General features: G+C 37.6%; 1 protein-coding gene across 1 annotated transcript in view; it reads left to right on the top strand.

Annotated features, from left to right (window-relative positions):
- The first annotated feature begins 2,312 nt into the window (after nt 1–2,312).
- The window catches only part of SATB2 (SATB homeobox 2), a 218,956-nt gene continuing 197,048 nt past the window's right edge, over nt 2,313–24,220 (top strand). The window contains exons 1-5 of the mRNA XM_027891284.1: nt 2,313–3,006; nt 3,151–3,265; nt 3,813–3,907; nt 9,233–9,498; nt 11,068–11,153. The gene's annotated coding sequence lies outside the window, so the exon portion shown is untranslated. The remainder of the gene's footprint in view (nt 3,007–3,150; nt 3,266–3,812; nt 3,908–9,232; nt 9,499–11,067; nt 11,154–24,220) is intronic.

Here is a 24,220-nt window from a genome sequence, read left to right as displayed (position 1 = left end):
GAGACTGTCAAGCAAATGGATACCTTAGTTTGGTGTGAAATGCTTCTTGAAATGGCAAGCAATTTTCATTGCATCCCTTATGAAATCCAGAAGCCTCAGTTCTGTAACATATTTTTGAAGATATAAGTTCTTAAAAACTCGGGTTAATAAATGAAGCCATTATTGTAGCTGGACTCCTGGCCAATTTAGCACCAATTTATTTAACCTGAAAAATATTTGAGGAAAATAAGCAAAAATGATACTGAGCTACACTTCTCCCTTAAATAAACCAAGGATTTTCATGTACTTTCAAAATATATCCTCTCAGAAACTTAGTTTTTATTGAGAATGGCAATGTTTGGATCCATTTAAAGAAAAGTTATACGTGAATAACTTTCTGAGAGAAGAATACATTGTTTTTGTCTGCAATCACTGCTTTTAATTTTCTTAATGCACTTTTCACTGTTGTTTTGTCTGAATACATTTTTATTTTTGTTCCTCCAGACAGGATCCTGCCACAAGCATTTTTAAATCAGACATTAATAGCATAGTTCACAGTTGTTACTGCCAGTGCTCAAACACAAATACTGCATTTGTGTTCTGAGGAAAAAGCAAACATCAGATCTTAATTATGTGCATTTGTGCTTTCTTCTGTGCTTAAACAATCTGGCATAAGGAGTTTACATCACTACCGGTTAACTGTAGTCTGTAACTATCAGGATCACCAGCTGTATGATTTGCATTGGTGGCGTTTTTGTCCCATTTTTTGCTTATTGTTTTTAAATGGCAGAATTGCCAGGGAAATTCGAAGCTTTGTGATTCCTTTATCCATCAGAAGCTTACTAGGAGAGACTTTTGTATTGAATGCTTAACTAAAGTAATTCAGTTTATTTGTAGACAGTTTTCAAACAGTTTTGGTGTTTGTTTATTGGATTTAGCATGATTGAGCAGGCTGAGCATTAGAGTAGAGGTCAGAACTGGGGAGTCCTGTCTTCATTGCTGGGACCTGCACCAAAGCCTCTGCTTGTGCTTCTGTTTCTGAACAGACAGAGGATGAGTGGCTTGTCAGCTCTTTGGAGCATGGATTGAATTTCTGTCTGTCACTACAGGATTGTCTTCCTGGCATTTTTAGGCACATTTCTAGTGAGAAGTTTCAAAATGTGAAAAATGTACATGGGTCATTCAGGCTTTGGGTTGCTGGTCAGTCTAAAGCTATTGCTGTGATCCATCAGTCTCTAGTGGATCACTAGACCCACATAATAATTATTCCTTCTTCCATTTTGTAAGGTGTAGGAGATGCTGAACTTCAGCACGAGTGAATTCATATAAAGACAATTATTCTTTGCAAAGTATTACAAACAAGAATGCTTTACATGCTGAAGAAGATAAGAAAGGTCACACAGAAAATTCTCTGTTGTGGCTCTTGGCCAGATCTCATTTGTAGAATAAAGAGTAGGATTGGAACTATAATGAGTTTAAGTGCCAGGGAATGCTCAGAGAACATCCAGCAAAGACCTCTGATCAAATCGCTGCTCAGAATAAAAGAAATATCAGCTAAACCTAAGAAGGATTGTGTGTCGTGCAGAACCCCAGGCCTTTATTGATAGAATCATGACAAGTAAACCAGGAATGCTGTTACCTGATGTTCCAAATATTGGCAAATTGTACCACTGAACAAAGTAAAACTTCAGTGTACTCTTTTTTTGGGTCTGTGTAAATCCATTTACATCTGCTTCTCATTTTAAAAATCTGATCTTCCAATGTACTAGTATTTTATTTAGATTGGTATTGTAAACAGCTTAAATTATTTTTAATTATTTTGTAACATATTTACCTAAGAAGATGATTCTGATGTAGCTGGCAGTGAACAGCAGAAGATTTAGATTTGGTTGACTTATCTTCCTTTTCATACAAATGGGAATCAACATTTATTGTTTCAGTTAGAAGTTTGATTATAATCTAGAGATTCTTGTTATAGTAGTGGCTAAAAGGAGTGTCACAAACAAGATGTTTTCAGTTTGTGTGCAGCTAAGAAAGTTTTGTTAAATGTGCTGTTGTCCCAGGCCCGTAGGAATAGTTGTTTTTTTCTGCAGTGTGAAGTTGAGTCCAGCAGACTGAACTTTAAGATCTTTCTTGAGCAGCAAGCACTGGTGACTTGGGGAGACAAACGCTCATTAATTGTATTTCAAAGTTTTGGAGATGGATCTAAACAGAATCCATGTTCAGGTTTCTTTCTAAAACACAATGATACATCAATTTATTGTTCAGCTTCTCTGAAGAAAAGTATTACCAATCATTACTCACCTCTGAATAGAAAATGTGTAGATATATCTTATGCTCCATTTTTTAGTAGTGGAAGGAAGTTTAGTCTTTATGAAATCAGCTCTTTTTTTTTTTTTTTTTTTTCTTGCTCTTTCATGCAGAACACTCAATAAGAAGGCCGAGGGGCCCATCTTTGGAACATGAATTATTATTTAGGTGTTACTTTATAGTATGGACAATGAAGCTGATGTGGGCAGATAAGAGGGGATGAAACACTTGTAATGAAACACATTTAGTCTGTTTTCAGTAAATACCTTTGTGTATGCAAAGATCTTTATTTTTAGCACACCAAAAAAAAAGGAACAGAAAAAAATAACAAAGTTAAAGGAAATTAAGTGTGTACATATTAGATATTTGTGGTATTTGTGGTTAAGAAGTCAGCTGGAGACAAGGAACTTTGAGAAAGAAATATAAACTGAACTAATGAGGCAAGTGGAGGCATTATCAGTCCAGAAACTTTTAAATGAGTCAGATGTGTTGCCAACAGCATAGCTTTAGAAAAGCTAGAATCTGATCTTAATTTATTTTATAAATATGTAAGAGAATGTAGAACTGGTGAGGAATTTTGTTCTGACAAATCTGGTTTTCTAATGATTATAGGTATTGGAGCCAACTCATATGTAATGAAGTGCAATATGGCCATGGACACTCAAGAACTGGCTACCAAAAGAGAAAGAGCAAGTGCTCTCCAAGGCAGCAGCACAGGTTGGAAGGATGTACGAATGATCACTTTTCCCCACAATGTGAAAATTGGACAAATTTGTGGTGTAGAAAACTTTCAAGATAAGATGACGATACTCTGACCTTGCATGAATATACATACTGAATATATTTAATACAGTGTTCTAGAGAACACTTCCTGGGTGTCTGTCCTCAGCCAGCAGAGGAGTGCTTCAAAGATCGGCCCATGACCATGGAAAGAAGACTGCTTGGATGGCTCTAGCTGGAATCACTCTGGAGGACTGTAAGCATTGTGTGCATTAATGAAAGGCACTGGATAGTTTTGAAAGAGGGGAAGACATTTCCATATTATTTTATAAGATGCATATATTTATAATCATGTATCTCAAACATAAGGATTTTAAATCTTGGCATTGGAAAACTTTCCTGAATTGAATTGGTGAAGTATATGAACACAAATAGCCTGAAGTGCTGTGTTCATGGAAGCACAAATGAACAATGTCAATCTAGAATAATTACATGTTAATTACTGTGTTTTATTCCAATGGTTTAATTAGGGAATGGTGTCACATATTGCCATAGAATATCACAATTTACCTGCCCCTATCTGATGACTTTTGGCTTTAGTAACAAATAAGAGCATAGTCCTTTTCAGAATGGCTTTGAGGTGAAAATATTATTCTAAGATGGATAAAATTAATATATCTGTTTGGAAATACACACAGTGAAGTTAACTGACTTGCTCAAGATATACTAAAAAAGTGTATCAGTAGTCAAGAGCATTTAAACTCCTGACTCTGTGTCCCTCTTATTAAATAATTTTTTTCCAGATCAGTCTGCAGAACGGTGCTCTCGCCCGTGACTGAGGCAGTCCACAGAACCGAAATACTGTGTGTCTATTTTTCCTACAGTGAGTTTTCTTCTTGTAAGTAATTTACCCCTTTAGAATTTTCTGGTTTGGTGTTTGTTTTTTTTTTTTGATGAGAGGAAGAGAAAGGAATGAAGTAGATAAAAAGGGAAGCAAGGTAAATCTGAGAGAAAACTTTTACATTTCTTATTGATACTTCAGATGGAAATGGACATCACCGTAAGTTAATGAAGTGGAAATGTATGTATATTAAAAGGAAGTTTTTGTTATTCTTGCCATGAATAGAATACCATTAAGTAACAATAATTGGTTACAGGTCTTGGAATTGGGGTCAGTGGCCAGAAGAGTTCTTGTAAGAGATTTGCAAGAAATTTATTATTTCTTCTGGGTGTGGAAAGCAAGAGATCACATGTTATATTTTCTTCAAATAAACTCATTTGATGATTTACTTTGTGGGATATAAGATTGTCAGTCCCTGCTTTATGGAGATGTTTTTGACCTGGTTTTAGTTATAGTTTATGTAGCAGTACTTATTTCTCTGCTGCACAGCAAATTCAGGTTGCTGTCTAAAAATTCAGCATTCAGTCCTGGATGAATATTTGTGAAAATAGGCCTTGTATGTTCTTTCAAAAAAGTCTTGTTTGCTGAGAATTACATGTGAGAATATAGTTTGCTTTGGAAAATCTATGCTGTGTTGCTATCATTCAGCTATTGCAGGGGATGTTATGGAATGTACTAATGAATAAAAATTCATTGTAAATAATCCAGTGTTTAGTAATCCTCTAAACCAGAGAGGGATTACAGTTAGTCAGATGAACTGGATGCTGTATTAGCGAGGATACAATGACCCAAATTATATTTTCTGCTGAAAATATAATGTTACAGATTACCCTGTTTTCATCTGTACAGTAAACTTTGAACTCATTGCATTTGTAGGTAATTTTGCCACTGATTCCAGAAGGACAAAAGTACAATATGCAACATGGCTGGGAATTCTGCTGACTTTTCCCTTTGAATACCTGACTCTTATACTTTTTAGTATTATTACTATAGACGACTTCAGTCTCTTTCGTTTGTGCATGTTTAGCTTATATTTGTTTACTTATTATAATTTTTTTGCTATTAGACTCGTTCCTTTTCAGCTGCTGTTTAGCAAACATTCAGCAGAGCAAATAAACACCAAGGGGATCTAGTCCTTTTAACAGCCACACAACAAACCTGCCAACATATAGAATTCATTGATCCTACTCATGCTCGTCTCGGCACCTCACGCAGTTCACTCCAATTCCTTACTATTTCACAACAGTTGATCTGACCTGCTTTAGTATTGTTTCTGTGCCACAGGCACTAACTCTTTTTTTTTTTTTTTCTTGTCTGATTGTTTGAAATAAGAGCCATATAAAAGGCGTGTTTTCTAACCTCATTTTGTCCTGCGGTTTGCTGTTGCTTTGTCAGATCCGATACAAGTATTTTTCTTGAAGTCCATTCTGTTGAAGTGTAGTCATTACTCAGATATTTTCCACTGGAAACGTGGATAGTCACTGTGGAACAAGACAGAGAAAAAATGTGGGTTTCATGGCAAAGTCAGACCAAGAATTTTAAAGTTCAGGAGTGATCTTGAGTGCTTAACTAACATTAATGGAGGAGCCTGATTTCCAAATATTACCATATTGTCTGGTAACTCAGGCACTTTTCATATAACACAATATGTTCACTCCCAAATTAATCAATGAAAAACGATCAGAAAAATTGGAAAGATGTGGTTTTAAAATGGATCTGAGTTATGGAATCTAAGTTTTACTTCAGAATTCAAAATTCATTGAGGCGAACATAATCTTCTCAGGACAAATAAACCTCTTAGTGAAATCATGCTTTTTAGAAAAGCGTTGCCTTGAAAAATAGTATGCAGCTTCATGTACTTTGTGGTTTTCATCTCCATGTGTTTAATAGTTAACAAGCTAACACAGATGAGCAAAGGCTGATATGTGCTTTTTGACAACTTGGGATGCAGTGAGTGAAAAGCAGCATAATTCGTATGAACAGCTTACAGGGAGGCTTTGAGTGTTGTCATAGCTGTTACCACTCAGCTGATCTCAAGAGTTGTATCACCCTAACTTCAAGGGCTGGATGCATTTTGTGTCAGACAGCCTTATTCTAGAAGTTACATACAGCATAGTTGTGTTTTTCGCAGAAGAAATGAAATAAAAGTGTGAGTGGGGAAAGAGCAGAGGAGCTTTTTCTGTTTATTAAATTTGTGATGTACGAACTCTGAAATTTCTAGTAATACCATTTGTTAAAGTACGGCTCTTTCTGATAGTACTGCTGTTCTGAAGCTTTACTTTATGAATAAAAATTGTCCTGTTTGCAGGTCATATTATTTTGTCATCTTTCAGTTTAATACTTGCAGCGTGGATATCTCTGTTTGTTATTAACCCCTTCTAAAACTAACCTGACCAGAAGCCTAATTTTTTACTGTGATCTCCTGAACACTTGAGCTTTCCTATCTCTTCAGTAAGAGAAGCAGAGCCCGGCTTTTATCCTCTTATTCCTCAGCTTAAGCAAATATACAAAGGAAGACCACATAACCTGTTTCACTCACCCTAAGTGTATGCTGCTAACTGCTCTTGTACTCTTCCATGTACCCTGGCCTGTGTGGTTTTCTCTAAAGCTGCACTGCCAGAGTTCAGGTCACCAAAAATTGATTCTACTTTTTCAGTTTCTGCTGCGGGGTGTGGTTCCTTAGCAATATATAGCAGTTAAAGCTGGTATAGTATTGTGCTCCTATTTCTGTTATTTCGCTCTTTTCTGACAATAGTCCTGGCCTTTGTGTGATTAGGGCCTGATTCTGCTAGAGATTAGTCACTCTTTTGTTGGTTAGTTTTCTCTGAAGTGCTTCTCCATTAGAACACAGTCAACTGCTTGGGATGGAGAAACGTGTGGGGCAGCAGCAGCTGCAGTTCAGGTGAGACTGAACAGCTATGGGGCCTCTCCTTGAGAACACACTGAGTTATAATCATGGGAGAAAATACTCCCTGTGTGTTACAGCATGCTATGACTCAAACTTGAAAAGTTATATGACAGCATCTTTCACTCTCACTGAAAAGGACTGTATTAAATTTGTACCCAACAGTTAGGGGTTCCCAAATTTTGCTGAAAGAAGAAAAAAAGAACATTAAGCAAGAAACACAGATGGCAAAGTTGCATTTTGAAGAAACCAATTTAACTTTTCCCTCTCTTCCCATGTTGTGAGCAATTTGTTTTCTCTAGCTAGTATTCAGAACTGTTAATCAAATAGCTGTGGGCATTTGTTTGTGGTATGTATTTTGCACATAGGCCACTGTATGCATTTGACAACTCAGATTCTGAGCTGATATTTTTGAATGGATGTTAAGGTCACTTGACGTGTTTCCTTTCTTGGTCTTAATGCCTTTCATTTGTTTTGATTAAAGTTTCCTCAAAAATGGTTTGGATCTTAAATTATCTGTAAGTAATTCTTTATACTTATAACATTCCCTGTTAATCACTTGTGGACAATTTGAAGTACTGCTAAGTATCTATAAACAATGGCCGTGACAGAGAGACTGAGACACATTTAAGCTAATATTTGTGGGTGGAAAAAAGAAAGGGTTTTTCATTTGTGTCCCCACACTGGAGCATGCTATAGTTCTGCAATGCATTTTTATGCAAACAATCTCTCTCTTGGTCCTAAATAAAGTCCATGGAACACCTGTAGATAGATTGGAATAATTTCATCTGAACCTTTCAGCTTAATACGACTTAAGATTATAATGTTACTGCTGTGGCATGTGGTATAACTCTTGCGTTATCCAGCCCGTTAATTACATACATGCCTTGTACATCTTCACATCTGCCACTGCAGAGCTGTCTGAAAATACCAAGCTCAGATATGAAAGGTGAGGAATTTCCTTTGCTCCTCCTGACTTCAGCTGGAACTAAAGCTACTCATGCTTTTGTAGACCACTGCAGGATGAGCAGTGTCCTGCAAAACACCGTTCTGTGGGTCACTGAATATCATCATTGTTTCACTGACTTTCATAGGCACTGAAGTATAAAAATTTCCAGTAAAGTGTATAATAACAAAGTACTGACTAATCTAAATTTATATACAGCTTTTCATGTTAAATCAGTGGGATAAATAATTTCTAAAACAAAGAAAGACCAAATGCATACAGAGTATTCTGAAGGAGCCATAATCATGGAATGACAGAATATGCTGAGTTGGAAGGGACACACAAGGATCATTGAGTCCAGCCTTGCAAAACTGTTCTGCACTGTTTAGTGAATGTTTAGAAAACCAAATTAGACTGACATTTCACTTTTATTCAAGCAGATGTATGTCCAAGCAGGAGACAATGGAAAGTCTTCATCTCATGATGACCTTCCCAATGGTTATGGTCACAGCACCAAGCCTGACAGTTCAAGAAGCATTTGGATGATACTCTCAGGCACATAGTGTGACTTTTGGGGATGGTCCTGTGCAGAGCTAAGAGTTAGGCTTGATGATCCTTGTGGGTTCCTTCAAGCTCAGCCCATTCTGTGATTCCTGAACTGTGGCTCTTGGTTGCTGGAGAACATGGCAAACTGCTGCAGATTTATTTTCTACCATATGGGGACAAAAGGCAAACACTCATTTTCCTGTGGTACTTGTTTTGCTTGAAATTTTTGTATTTTGATGTTGAACTCTGTGTTTGAAGCAGAAAACCTCGTGGTGGAAAGGATCACTGTATATTCCACATGATACAGCATCATTCCTTCAGGAAAGGTTTATTTATTTCTCATTTGTATTTTATCAGCACACGATGAGATGCACTCAGCGTTCCAACCCTACCTGTTACTGTGATTACTAATTTTGAGGTTTGTGTGTGGAGTAAGGATGAAACAGATGAAGAGCTCTGGGCACATCCCTGTGCTTTATGAAATCATTAGAATATCTCATATGGATTAGACCAAGAGTTGGAGCAGATTCACAGTCTGAATTAAACACTGAACTCTGTCTGCCGTTGTTGCAGCAAACTGCTTCCCACATTGCACTGCAAACAATGTTTTAGCATTATGGAAGAAATGGTGGGTTTAAGGAACAAGAGCAATGCCAGTCCTGTTCATATTCTGTAGGCTGGTTACTGTGAACACTATGGTCTGTGAGGGTAGTGCATCCAGCCTTAAATGCAAAAATGAAAAGTTTTTCTGAAGAGGAAGCAGTGAAAGAAGAAAAATATATGCCCAGCTTAAACATCTTACCTCTGAACTGTAATGAGAATACTTGATTATAATAAATCTTGTGTTTAGACACTCCTTTCATTGTTACTCAGTTTAATGGTTCTTCATATTTTCTCTGCTGAACCCCCTTCCTTTTCTTTCCAGGTGTTTAAACATTATCCATGCATTTTGCACTGTGAAGGAAAACGTCATTGTAGACCTGATTCCAGTGTTACTGCAGTGCAGCTCAACTGACTTCTGCTTTATGGGTGTGAAAAGCAAGATCAAACCTGGGTCAGTACTCGAGGTGTTGTTTCTCACTACGCTGTGTCACTCAGTAAAGAATAAGATACTGCCAATAGCCCTCTAGCATCTGTTTGGAGGGAGGTGCATCAATTCACCCTCTCCTTGTTCGTCCATTGTACTTGCAGGTAAGATTAGATAAAAACATCTGAGAAACAATAGAATTAACTTGTTGTAAAGGCATTTTTGCTTTTGTGACCTCGATTAGTTGTAACTTGCAGAACAATGCTGGTAGCAGGGGTCTTTGAGTTAGTCTTTTGGTGTAATATACTGTGTGGTTCTGGGAAGTGGAAGAATAGGTGGGGAGATGGCTCTCCAAACCAGAAAGCTTGTATTACAGAATTTTTAATTGAAATTATTCCCCTGGATTATTCTTAAGGAGAAATCTCTTGAAGTTTTCAGTAACAAGAGGTTTCTTTGGGTTTTGGGGTTTTTTTCGGATTTTGTTTGGGGGGTTTTTGTCATTTTTTTTTTTGGTTTGGGTTTTTTTGTTTGTTTGGTTTTTTTTAATTCTTTTTTGTTTTGTTTTGTTTTGTTTTAGAAAAGACACTTTTCTTTACAATTGCAATGAATCCTTTATTGTATTTTACTTGAAATAGGAGCCTATCCCACCCCATGGACAGGAGTTTCATATCAAATTCCTCATTCTAGGAGTAAGCATTTAGAAAAGCTCAGCAAGGACTCATTGATAACTTTCTCTTTTACCTCGAATTTTGGCTTCTGTTTTGTCACCTGTGTTTCCATTTACCTGTCCTTGTTTCAGTTGGGTAATTGAATTTACTTCAATGCCTCCTCATTTGTCTGTGCAAATGAACGTTGGGTCAGACTTTGGGTTATTTTTACATATGTTAGACTTCATTAAAATCCAAAAAAATCAGAGTCTACTCCTCACATTCTGCTCATACATTGTGTTTTTTCTGAAACTAAGTAGCACTGAGTACGTAGCAAGTGTGTGGAAAGATGAGAAGCTTTTAACTTCAATTGCAGTGCAGGCTGCAGTACCAAACCCTTGCTTGCCTTGTTGGTCATTTTATTAACTGGTTTGCAGAGCTTCGTGGAACCGTATTTACTTTCAGCTTCTCGACATTTAGTAAATCCAGAAAATGCAGCGTGTCATTATTCAGGGGTCTCAGCATGTACGGAGCTGTCTCTTTTCTTCATCATTACATTACCGGGCTGGCTCCTCGTGAGCAGCTCACACGGGCTTAGCATCATCCCTTTGGCTGTCTGTCATCTTGCCACCTGCTGGCAAAAGGTGCAAGGCTGCAGCACATGGAAATCAGACTTCCTGCTTTTAGGGAAAGACTCTCTCCTGCTTACAGTGAGCACGGTGGACCGAGTCCTACCTGTTTCCCAACAAATCTGGGCTTTTTATATCTCGAAGTGGAGCACTTTACTGAAAATACAATAAGAATTTTCAGAGGGGTCCAAGTGTGCTAAGCATTCAGCTTAAAAGAAAAAAAAAAAAAAAAAGCTTTCCTAGCTCTTTTCTCAATATCCAGCTTAAAATGATTTTGTGCTTTGTTTTTGAGGGGGTGAGTCTCTTTTTGCTGAAATAAACAGTAGAACTTATGTTGACTTATGGCTTTGTTCGATTTGTGTGTATTAGAAGTAAATATAAAGTGTACTTCTAGCAATTTGAATGTTGTGTTGTAAAGTGGTCACATTAAATCTTTTCTGTTAATTTTTTTAAACAGTTCCCACACCTCAGCAGCTGAAATGCACTGGAACAGTTTCTCTGAATTGAAATAGAAAACAGCGCTGGTGTGTAGGATAGCACATGGTGAGTTTGCAGAGTTCCTTTTGCAATGGCAACCACTGTCATTTTTAAATTCTTATATCTGTTTCTAAACTACTTTTAAATGCAGCCCTCAGTTCTTAAGGGTGTACTAGTGAATCAGTGCCTTCAAAATTAATGAATAAAAGCTACTATACAGCTGAGACAGGAATTCTCTAAATATAGGACAGTGACTCTTGTGACATTTAAAAACTTAATGTTTGTAATATTTTGCTACTTTGCTTTTTTTCCTGATTTTTGTTATTATGGGATCCTACTTTGATGTAATTTTTAGCTGCCGTTTGTACAGGGAAATAAGGTATGTTATTTTAATAATCTCTTTGCTCTACTATTTGACTAACACAGACCTTATCACTTCCCTAAGGATGCCATTATTGAGCCAGTTAAAGTATATGTATTAATGACTGCCAGTAGTAAATATATACTTATCTGATTCAAAGTAAAGCATGATACAACTTTTCAATGCTTTCCCATAAGCAAGGCTGTATTCTTCAAAAATTGTAATACAATAAAATGTGTGGTGTAATACAAGTTGAACTTTTGGTTTTATGTGTATGTATAAATATAAAGCATATGGTTATGCACACAGACATTCAGACATACCTCCTTCGGTGAAAGCTATCACTTTATCGTATGCTCAGAAATGCTGCCTTCACTTAATGCTGTTTTGCTGTTGGTTCTGTTATGATGCTTAATTTTTAATGAAATTAAAATGTAGCTTTCTTTATTCTTGGACCATTTCACATTGAATTCCTCAAGGAAATGTGTAAGGGCAACATTAGGTTTGCATTAGTGTTATTTTTCAGATCATGCACATTTTGCAGTCATTGAGGGTTCAAAGCCCATGACAGTTTAAATAAGGTGGCCATTTAAATTGTAGACCTGAGAGCTCTTCAATTTTTAATGTTTGGTTTCTGAATAGGAAGATGCTGATATAATTTAAGGTGAGTTATTGAATGGAACACAGTGAACCACTCACGAGGTAGGTTTCACTGAGGTAACCTTGGCAGTGGGGCTGGTGAGATTCCTGCCAATTAATCAGTCTGAGTACATGAATTGGAATCCCAGTTGTGTGGTGAAACCTGGACATTGGCTTCGTAGAATTATTATGTCCAAGATCAGATAACTGAATAACAGTTATCAGATGGGTTTTTCTAATTACCAGCAATTACTACCAGAAGGACACTCATTCTTCCAAAGCATATAGTCAGGCTGTTAATCTGTTACATTTATTTGGACAAGGCTACAGTGGTTTCCCAAAGTACTAGAAACATCTTCAATTTACAAACTAACTTTGTAATTCCACGAACTACTTAAGCTGACAGGAAGCAATGCTGCTGCATGAAGGTAATTCCAACCAGCTGGTCATTCCAATAATTTCACTCTCTCTTCTTCTATTCCTACTCAGCTGTTTATGCAGATAGTAAATCAGTTCAGAGAGAACTGTCTTTAGAAAATGTGATCTGGCTGATCCCAGTATAAATGAAGCTGGGGAAATAAGAATTTGTAGCTGAATGAGTTGATTTTGTAATCATGTGAAGACAGTGATATGGCCAAATTGAGTCATTTGTGTAATCAACCACCTCCTAAGAACATGGTATGGTGATAAAACTCTACTCATGCTACTCTTAAGGAGACAAACATAGCTGACAATTCAGTTTAACACTGTAACTTCTTAATTTTTGTACGACTGATCAGAGCCCCTTGAAGGCATATGTTAAGCTCTGTTACCTTAGTCATCTAATAACTCCTCACTAGCAAAATTAAATTTTTCTTGACCTGTGTAGTACACAAAAGCAAATAGGAGTTCTGGTTTTCTCTTTATATGCTGAGGTGGGGTGAAAACAAACACACACGATACACTGCAAGCATTGGGCATTGCACTTCCATCGGCCATATTTTTCCAGTATCCTTCTGAGTAATTAAAACTCTGGTCTAATACCAATCAAGTGACAAAACTGTCTAGTTCAATGGAATTGAGTACCTGTTACTCATGGGAATATCTCTGTTGTTGATTTTCATTGTGACTGGCTGAACATTGGTGACTTTTTCATGCCAATATGAACTGATAATTTTGCTTTTTATGGCTTACAATGCAGCAAACCTCCATCTTTGAATGTGTTTGAAACATTCTTGGAAGTCAGTCCAGTTGTGTCCTAGAGTGAATTTGAAAAGGGAGTTGAGAGCTTGCTCACTGTTGAGCTGTATCCCAAAGAATAAAGAAAATGTCAGGTTGTACGGAGAAAGAGAATAGCATGGGAAGCTTAAAATGCCATTGTAGAAAACCAAGACTTGTATTTATTTGAATTGCTGTGATCTGGTTACTGTTTTGCAAGAGGAAACTAGTGGGTTTGGAGACAAGCAACTAAGCTTTTCATAAGAGGGCAGACTGAAAATTTTGTGTTTATTTTCGAATGTGTATAAATAAGAAAGTCCTTGGTAGTCTGAAAAGAAATAATAACTAGCATAGATTGAGAAGGTAGAGTAGAAGAATCCAGTTAGTGTTAAGTGGTACTTTTAAAATGTATAAGAGCAAATTCCTAATTAACTCATGGAATTCTGTTAGAAGGTACTGAACAACTTGAGTCTGAAAAATTTGAGGCTGTTTTGCGGCCATAAGAATTACTGCTCCATTGCAATGGGGAGAGTAACAAATACGTATAGTATATATAAACATATTTTTCTTATTTGAAAATTCACATTTTTCTTTAGTTGTATAATCTGATCTGACACAATCCCATTCCTTCATAATTATGTACATGTGTGTGTAAATATGCACTTAGCTTTGTTAATATATTTGTGTGTGTTTTTAATGCATATATATTTTATGTATATGTGTGTATTTATATGCTTACAAGTGGTTATTTGTGGCTTGTTTAGCATAGCAAAGGAAAAGAGAGAATGTGGTAGCTTTCTATATGAAGAAACTAGAAACAGCATAAATAACAAAGAGGATAAGTTAATTAAACTGAAAAAACCCTATTGTAAAGAGCAAAAAGACATAATAGGGAGATAAGTAAGTTCTCTCAGGGAGTTTCTAGAAGGTTCCAAGCTCTCATTAGAGTTAGGCTTTAGAATGATGTTGTTAGAGCAGTGGGAGTAAGAAAACCCTGCTAGTTTTAATTCAGAACTTGATAAATTTGAGTAGATAGAATTGAATCAGCTGTAGATTGGACCTGTAACCTCTCCCTAGTCCCGTATCCCAAAATGAATAGCTTCCAGTGCTTCAATATGATGTGGATGTAATAATAAATTCACATTATATATGATATCACTCTTATATGTGTTGATACAACACATTAAATGACCATTTTCCTTTAACTTTTATTGTTCAACATGTTTATTTTGCTAATATGAGAGAACTGCTAGAACAACTCTGTAAAACCACTGTGCAAGTTGCCATAGCAATTAAATCAGAGTTTTATGGTGTTCCTTTCTTGTGTCTTAGTTCTGTTTATGATTTTTAAAATAGCAAGCCAATATTTCACATTTTATTCACATTTTTCTGGCTTGTTAGAGATTAGATCCAGATATTTTTGAATTCTTACATTCCTTGCCCTAAATGTGCTTAAATATATCAACTGTTCTAATTTACCCATACTTTGGATTCTTTCTGTCTGCTTATATTGTTTATGTACATTGTGCAGGGCAGGGCCAATGATTTCAAAAGATATCTGAGACCTTGGGATGTTCCTGTGTTTTAAATATTGTCCCCTAGTGTGGCTTCATTTGGCAACATTTCTAAGCTGTATTTCTAATAAAAAATAATAACTGACAGGTCTTTCTTTCCCCTGCTTTGCTGACCATAGCAATTATAAACTCAAGCAGAAGAAGCTTTGATCTTCACTTACTGTAGCTTTTCCCAGAGGCCACAAATGAGCACAGAGTAAAAGATAACTTCTCTTCTGGGGTTTTTTCAAATCACCCAAGAAAGACTGAGGGAGGGAGAAGAGAGGGTGATAGCTGCAGTTAGTTATATATAATATATCAGAATAGTTATTCCGGTGTGTCTGTGGACTCCTTTTTGGCTGTGGAAAAATGGCTACACTTTGCTGTGTTCCTGAGCCATTCAGAAATAACATTTTTAAAAATTTTTTTCTGTTATGAATCTCAGGAGCTTGACCTGAGTGGCCATGTGGTTTCTGGCACAAATACTTCCAGGTGTGGGCCTTTGCTGGTCAGTCACATTAACAGGGCAATGGACTAGGAAGCTGTTGTCCTAACCAGTGTTTGTTTTCTGGGTGATGCCCTTAGGAGGAAGGGTGACTTGTCCAAACCTCAAATCCTAAGCAAGAGAGTATCTTGTGCCCTCGCCCTGCCTGGGAAAACAGGGGGGGAAAGACACATGGGTAGTGCTAGAGTGCCTTCTTGCAAGGCTTTCAGCTCCAACTGGGATTCTTGGAGACTAAGCTATAGAAGCGAAAGTCTGTTGGTGAGATGTGATGGACCTTTGTAAGGTTAAAAATTACTGATCTTGAATGGAAATCCTTCATATTCTCCTCTTTCTAAACTTGGATATTGTTGGGGATTTTTTGGAGTTAATATGAATTTTGCTTTTAAGGGTTACCTGCAGTGCATACTCTGTTTTCTAGAGGATTGCAGTACAGATGTCAAGTGTTGTAAATAACAAAGTGATACAAAAGTAAATAAGCAAGGGACAATTTCAAGAGAACCATATGTAGGTTTCTTTATCAAGAATCACATGTACAGAATTGGTCTTATGTTCTTATGGATGGCATTTAGGAGAGAAATGAGCTCCAGCTGGAAGCATATGAGTAGTCATCTCAGCAAGTCACGTCTTAGAACATTTGCATTACAGGTACACGCTTCTCTTCTAGCATTAACAGTGATGGTGATCAGCACAAAAAGGAGGCAATTCAGCTACTGAAATTTTTGAAGAATAAAAGCTGCTCTTTTCTGTCAAAATAAGGAAATTTGCCCATGGCATTTCCAGAAAGAAATTCCTTTCTGAAATGTGGAAAGTGGCAGTCGCTAGCTCCAAAACAGTGATTGCATCATGTAGCCTCTGCTTTTGCCATGCATCTCTGAAATGCCTACTCCTGACTCTTTCAGAGAAAGCATTCAGAGCTACCCCTACCCTGATCTAGGAATAGCTGGTGGTGCAGTCTCTGCTGTGGCAGGTCTTCAGCCAGCATGTGGAACGGAGAAACTGGTCGTAAACATGGAATACCCTGTTAGCAGAAACCAGAACATTAAGTTACAAGATGTCCTCCAAAATAACTTTGTCTTTTAATGAAATATCTCTACTGAACAGAGAAAAAGTTCTTTGCATAAAGTTTAGGTTTGGGAGGATCTCAGAGCTGAAGAGCCCAGACACCTGAGCACTGTCTCTTGCACTTGTAGAACAAACTCTGTGTGTACATGTTTATACATGGACTTAACATGAGTGTCTACATATGCACATACATACAAAAGCAGATATAAAACATGTGTATGTACTTCTGCATCTTCACAATCTGTTTTCCCAGGCTTTTTCTGGGAAGGAATAGGAATTGGGTAGGATTCTGAGACTGATGGCTTGGAGGAGCCATTTGTTGGCTCCAATCCATCTTGCAACCGTTTCTATTGTTGCTGTGCCAAATATAAAACATGTGTTAAGCAAGTGACAATTGGTGCATTTACAGTAAGGGCATTCTTATGCATAAACTCTTCTTACTGCTTAATTTTGAAGCAAAAGACAATGTATCTCTAGTCATCCAGTATCATTTTCTTCATCAAAATGAGAAACCATGTACTCGTCTCTTTATACAAACTGTCAAAGTGCAGCCGATCCTGTAATACAAAGCTGATGGAGCTGAGGCATTTTATACTGGCTGAAGCCCTTGTCTCGTGGTCTCAGAACGAACAGTTCAATGTCATGCCAAATGACTGAGTTGTTTGCTCCAACAAATGTCTCAAATGTAATGATCTTATCTTCTGTAATAATCTTGTGTGCTTTCTTTTGAATTACTAGGAAGCATCCAGAACTAAGCTTACATTATTTTATTTGTTTTCAAATTATATAGTTTACAGAGGGAGTTGTATCTAATATGCTGCTCTCTCCATCTTCTCTGCACTGTACAGAGAACACCAATATTCAGTGTCTTGGAAGTGACCATGAACACTGAACTGTTTCCACATAACTCTCTTATGGATAGGACAGAGACAAAAAAATGGTTTGAAAAATGAAAAAAAAAACAAACAAACACACACAAAAAAACCCACAAAAGCAAAACCAAACTAAAACCCAATGAAAAAAAGCCTATTGCTTCACACACTAAAGTTTGAAGACAATTTTCATTTTGCAGAGAAATATTATGGCTTCAAGGCATGAGGGCAGCAGTCTTAACCTGCTGCACATCACTCACAATGGCAATGTATCTTTGCAGGAGTTTCTCAGTAATGGTGTGACAATGGAATGGGAGATTTGGTCTTTTTGAGGGATTTGCCTTTACTCATATTAGACTGCAAGGCCCTTCTGTATATGAATGTGCTTTAGGAGAAAGCCTTCTTAAGTTGTTTTGTGGTCTCAGGCCTGATCCAAAGCTTGAAGAAGTAATGCTTTTCTGCAAGATGCTTTGGCTCACACACTTTAGTGTCTTAGAAGGGTTAAAAACCTGAAGAAAATTCTTAATTTGGGACATCTGGTTTTCACGGCATCTTAAAATCTCTTTGGTCCTTCTTTTGTGCTTCTGTAACTAAGTTGTGCTTTTTGGTGGCCATTTTATATTTATAGTATAATTTTTCCAAATGGAAGCTTAACATCAAGCCAGTATTGCATTCTTCTGTGCACAATAACCATAATTATTAAGCATTTTAAGGCTCTTTTGGTGTTACTGAACAGTTCAGTAACATGAAGATAGAAACAGTTGTTGCAAGCTAAATATTTTCTGGGATTTGTCTTTGGTATTAGAATAATTAAGTTGAATTAAATTAATGAGAAACAGAAACTTCTGTTCTTTAAAATCTATATCAAAAATACCATATTAATTACAAGGAAAGAAACCTGACTGTTTACTGCAAGAGAAGCTTTGTCTTTGAGGGTTTTATTTAATCTTTTTTTGGGGTTGGGCGTGGGGAAACCCCAGCCTGTAACACTGTAGTGCTGCATATAGCTGAAACTTGAAATTGAGCAGTGTGAACATTATACACTTAAGTCTTCCATGGGACTACTCAGATGTAGAAAATTAAATAGATCATTTCTGTTTGCAGACTAGAGGCTATTTTTTCGGACATCTGATTCACTAGTTCATAATTCTGTTCCGTCTGTGTTAAACTAGACAAGCCATTTCAGCACAGATGGTTTACTGATTCTACAGTGAATGTCATTTCAGGTTAATTTAGTTTCTGCAAACTTCAGTGTGACTATTCCTAGCGTGGCTTTAGTTTGGTGTCCCTTTCCATAGCTTTCTCTGCTGGCTAGAGGTCATTGCCACCAGCCTTCCCAGCCCAGTGTTTAAGGCCACCCTTGCCATCAAAGCTGCTGAAGAGATGCTATTCAAATATATCACCACAAAAAAGTCTTATTCAGAGAGATCTATACTTGACACAAAGTTAAGCCATCTGACTTTGTAACAGGGCACTTTGACAGCAGTTCTGCTGATATAGTGGAGAGGGAAAGTAGAGAGTTAAGAGAGAATAGAGGAGCAAAGCATTGTGAACTCCTTCACTTGGCACAGGCCTGTATACACACTAAATACAGCAGAATAAAGCCAGCTGATGTTAAATCACTTAGGAAAATTCCCTCACTCACATACATTTGCTCTAATTGACCAAAAGTACTTTGGCATCAGACTCACCTCGAATTTTAAACATTTGTAAAAGAAAATGGTGAGGACACCAGGAGAGAAGTTGACTTGAATCTAACAATATTTTGGCTCTGAATGTTCCCGAGTGCAGCAGTGATATTGCAGGTCTGACACTGTGGTGATTTAGTAGTAGAATCTATTAGTTTCCCTCCTCCACGCTGACTTCAGTTTCATTCTTCATAACTATTTTCTCTCTTTACCTGAGATATCTAAATAAGGAAATGAAAACTTGATACCTGGTTGCCAGTTTGCTCCTTTTGTGCTACCCCTGGAGGCTGTACTGCCTCACAGGGTGTTTTCCCATGGCTGCCCCAGCACAGAACAAGCTGGAGAATCAGTAGTGGTAGGGTACAGACAGCAAACTTTCAGCACCACGTGCCTCTGAAGTGCCTGATTGTTAGACTGAAACTGTCATTTCCATTGAACAGCTATTTAACTGTGATTAACAGCCACTACTTGAGATACGTCATTCAACTATATCCTATTGGACTTGTGTCAGACTATTTGTACTGGATTAACAAATCCATAGCAAAGCTGTCATGGCTGATTTAATAATTTTTCTTCCAGTGAAGCTTGTGCTGTTTTCAGTGAACAGAATTAGGTGTTTAATGATGTGAAATTGAGGAATGAATAATTTGTAAGGCAAGTGACCTTGGATTGCTAAAACACCACAGGCTGTGCAGTCCACTTATGCTGTTGAAATACTAGAGAGTTTTGTGGTGGTGGTGTACTGGTGATTGGTTCACATGCTTGAAAGTCTTATTAGTATGCTTAATCTCCAGAGCAGAGTGGGGAGAGAATAAAAATTATACAAATCATGGTGTATTCACAGCTGGTATTGAGAAAGGGCTGAAGCATTATGTGCTGATCTCACAGTAGCTTCAGGAAGTAATGAAGTGTTCTGTTGTTCTACTGCTTGGACCTAAAAAAAGTCTCAGTTTCTTGCATTCTACAGGAACAGAAGTAATCTTCCAGTGACCTATTTTCTTTTCAGAAACTTTTAGTTAAGTTTTTGAAAGCCCATATTAGCAAAATGGGTTTTATAATGACAGTCTCAAAGTGCTAAGAACTGAAGATATAAATGAAGATGACCTTTTTAAAGACTGTCATTTACAAAGCAAGAGATACTATTTCTTGATTCAGGTTATTAAAAAAAAAAAGACACCTGATCACTCCCCATTATGATATTTTGTATGAGTTTTGCAAAGCTAAAGGACTTTCAATATAAAGAATCACTCTTTGCTATGAATTCTGAAGAGTGATGGACATTGGGGGTCTTGCCATCTGCGTGATAAAGAGGAATTTTCAGAGTTTGCTGGGAGATGGGAACGCAATAGGAAAGCTATTTGCTTTGTCTGGTGTGATACAGCATTCCCTGTGACACAGTTCATCAGGCACTGACCTCTTGTGTTTTAACCCCAACTGGCAACTACCACACAGTTGCTTGCCCATCCCACCCGGTGCCACCCCACCCACCACGGGGAGGAGAATCAGGAAAATAGTACAACTTCTGGGTTGAGATAAGGATAGCTTAATAACTGAAACAAAGCAAAATGTAATAATACTAATGATAATAATAACTGTAATGAAAAGGAGAGAAGAAGAATAAAACCCAAGAGAAACAAGTCATGCCCAACACAATTGCTCACCCCCTGCTGACTGGTGCCTGGCCCATCCCCAAGAAGTGATCAGACTTTTCTTGCCAACTCTCTGCAATTTGTATACTGGTCATGATGTTCTACAGTGAATATCCCTTTGGCCCCTTCCAGTCAGACATGATCCCTCCCAGCTTCTTGTGCAGCTCCTCACAGGCAGAGCATGGGGAACAGAAGCGTCCTTGATTTGGGTGAGCATTACCTAGCAACAACCAAAACATCAATGTGTTATCAACTTTATTCTCATATTGAATCCAAAACACAGCACTGTGCCAGCAACTAAGAAAATTAACTCTCTCCCAGACAAAACCAGGACACCTCTCCTAATGGCTTGCCTTTCTGGTGACTGTTTCGTTTTTACTTTGAAAACTTTGAAAACTTTGTGACTGGCTTCTTTGCCATTCTTTAACATTGCAGGTAGGAAAACTTCAGGAGGTCAGATGCTTGCACAGTCTATGCTCTTGGACACAAGTGCTATACTTGTAAATAGGTCTACTGGGTTGTAGGTCAAAATTTGTGTGAGTTATGTAAGCGTCAACAGTGATCAGGAGTTGAGGAACTTTTTCCCGTGGGTGAGTAAAACATCCAGCATCTAAGCATAGCTTGAATGAAAATGGCTTCAGAACTGTCAGAAATAAGTCCTGAAATAAATGTCCTTATAAGTCACTTTCATAAAGGTTTATTCACTTTTGATGTATTGTAAGTAATGCAAATTTAATGTCCATCTGGACATTAGGGTTTTGCCAACTGCTACCAGACCAGCTGCAAAATTCACTGGCTACAAGCTTTGCAGCTGCTACGTGCAGTCAGTGCCAAGAAGGAGCACACTGCTTGCACTGGTGTGCTGTACTGGAAAACAGATTAACAAGGAGTGAGACGTCAAACAAGGGAAGTAAGGGCTTATGTATGGGCACACACCTTTCTTTTAAGACAGCTCCTTGCAGAGAGAAGCCAGCTGAGACCTAATCACCTTTGTCTGCAGTCACGCAGCCCCTCATGATTCCTGTTTCCTATTGTAATGCATTTTATGTGGTATGTTGCAATAATAAGAGCTACAAACATGCATAGAATCTCTACATACCTATTATTTTGATGTCTCCTTCTGGATGCTTTTATTTTTCAGTTTGTTTAATCTTCCTTGGCTTGTAGGTTGCTTATCTGAATGAAATGGTAGACATCCTTCCTTATGGACAGTTTCCTGTCAGCATCTTCGGGTTGTTTTGTCCCTTTTGATTTTTGAACTACTTGGCACTCTTAAATATGGGGGATACCCCCCATTTCCTTGAGCAACTGGTCTGTTTAGTTTGTAACTCAGGATTTTGTTGACATTCTTCCAACTGCTCAGTATTTTGGAATGCATGTCCCAGTGGATCTGAAGATGCTGATGAGGAGCCTAGGGCTAATGCTCCATAAATTGAAATCCAGAGCTCACAGCAAAGGCGATTGAAACTCTGACGACGGGGGAAAATGCAAGGTCTAAATTGAAGATGGATCTAAGATTATTGCAAGTTTTTTTCATTAAGAGGATGTTCTTTACCTTCAGGGAGAGTCCATGCTTTTAGACCATTGATATTAAATTGGCTAGTATATTTAGATTTCTCCAAACACAAAGCCTATGCTTTGGACACCCACTTTATATATTAGCTTTATAAAGCAGTGCTCAGTTACAAAAAGAGTATAACTTTCTAATAAAGAGTTTAGCAAAGGTTTGTCCTTAAATTGAAGGCATCTGATATTCAGCCATGTTCTCCAGCTGCTTTAAGTTTCAGGGCAGGTTTTCAGCTGGCAAAAATTAATGTCAGGTTTTTTTACTGTCTTGGATCTATGCAGGTTAACATGAGCTGAGAAACCAGGCACTACTTTGTTGTCTTGGGGTGTGTGTGTGTCTGGGTGATTACGTGTTGCTCTGTTCATGTTGTTCAGCAACACTTAGCACTGCACTTGGGAGCTTTCAAGAGCAGGAGGAGCAAGCATCTTGATTATTTATTCTGACTTCTTCCAGACCACAGTGCATGGTCTGGTGGGAATCAGTCTTCTCAGCTACAGAAAACAGCATCATAGTACCTTAGTGGGGAGGCTTGCATAAATGTGAATGCTTAACTTTGAATTGCTAATTACCCTCTTCAGCACTAAACTTTTCTAAAAGTCCCGATTCTGGGCAGTTAGTATATTTTTTGGTAAGTGATTCACAATTTTTCTTAATGTCAGTCACATTATACTTCACGAAAGGAGGGATTTTATGAGGGAAAGTAGGCTAAGCAAACATAAAGCTCTGGACATTTCAGGTTCTGTGTTCCATTCTCAGTTGCAATGGTCTGGGTTTTCATACACTGGTTTTTGGGGTTACCCTGAATCTTAGACTTCATGAATTACAGATCATTACCTCATATTCACAGCTTGCCTCACTTCCACATTTTCCTTTTTTTTTAGAAGACTGTTAACATTTCATCCTGTAAACTTTTTGCTACTCCACAATAGTACTAATTAAATTATTTTTGGTTTTATATGGTAAATTTTCCATATAGTGAAATCTGATTTTATTAATTTTAATAGACCTCTTATAGCTGGAGTTGAATGCTGAAAGTTTTTAATTGAGTTAGATAATTATTTCATTTCACTTTGATAGGAGATTTCACCCAGAGAGCTCAGGTGTTTATGCATTGTAAGTTGATAAGCAGATGTGTAGCACAAATATGACTTCACCAATACACAAAGCAAGGAGAAAGTATAGGAAAGGTTCAGTTGCCAGTGTGACTGCCCTTGGCTTTAAAATTCAGGATGTGCTTACCTGCAGTACTGAATGAGAGCCCCAGCTCTGCCATGCAGCTCGGACTGTAGTGTTGACTTATCAGTTGTGTAAGCTCGGTGAGGAGAGGATATAGAGCATAATCTGGGTAATACAAAACATGCTAAACCAAAATGGAAATGAACAGACATAAGTAGAACTGATCTACTGATGCTCGAAACAGTGCAGTATAGATGTACTTAGTCACAGGACAATCTAGATTGAAAGAGACCTCTGATGCTCTCCTGCTTGCAGGGCCAACTTCAAAGATAAACTCAGCCTCAGAGTTGTGTTGGATTGCTCAGGGCCACAAAAATATAATTCTGAGTAACTCCAAGGCTGGAGATGTCCCAGCCTCTCTCAAAAGCATGAAGACACCCACTGGATTCTTGCCTATTGTAGGAGTCTGAAATGATGCTGTTCGTTTCTTTTAAACCATAGATACATTGAACAGAATATATTGGGAAATGTGATCCTGTTGTTTACAGTCCTAGTAACCACTCCGTGTCCTCAGACAGTCCTGTCCTTACAGACAGTAAACAGGAATGGATCTGTGTTGAAAAGGATGGCTGTATTGCATCAGAGGTTGGAATGTACTTTGTCATGTACAAAATTCTTCACAAGGTTTTGAGTTGCGAGAATTACTTTTTTGAAGCCGATGGTATTTCTGTATTACAAGTTATCTTGAAACTAAACAGATAAATACTAATGTTGTTCCAAAATTATGACCATTCCTAATGAAGACAAGGATAAAAAACCCAGGGGAGTTTAGCCCCCTAAGCATTTATGTGAGCCCAGTCAGCA

This window comes from Empidonax traillii, unplaced genomic scaffold (genome assembly GCF_003031625.1).
Source record: "Empidonax traillii isolate 1590-97213 ecotype Southwest subspecies unplaced genomic scaffold, ASM303162v1 scaffold317:size617950, whole genome shotgun sequence".
Taxonomy (NCBI): domain Eukaryota; kingdom Metazoa; phylum Chordata; class Aves; order Passeriformes; family Tyrannidae; genus Empidonax; species Empidonax traillii.
This window is presented reverse-complemented; position numbering and strand designations above follow the sequence as displayed.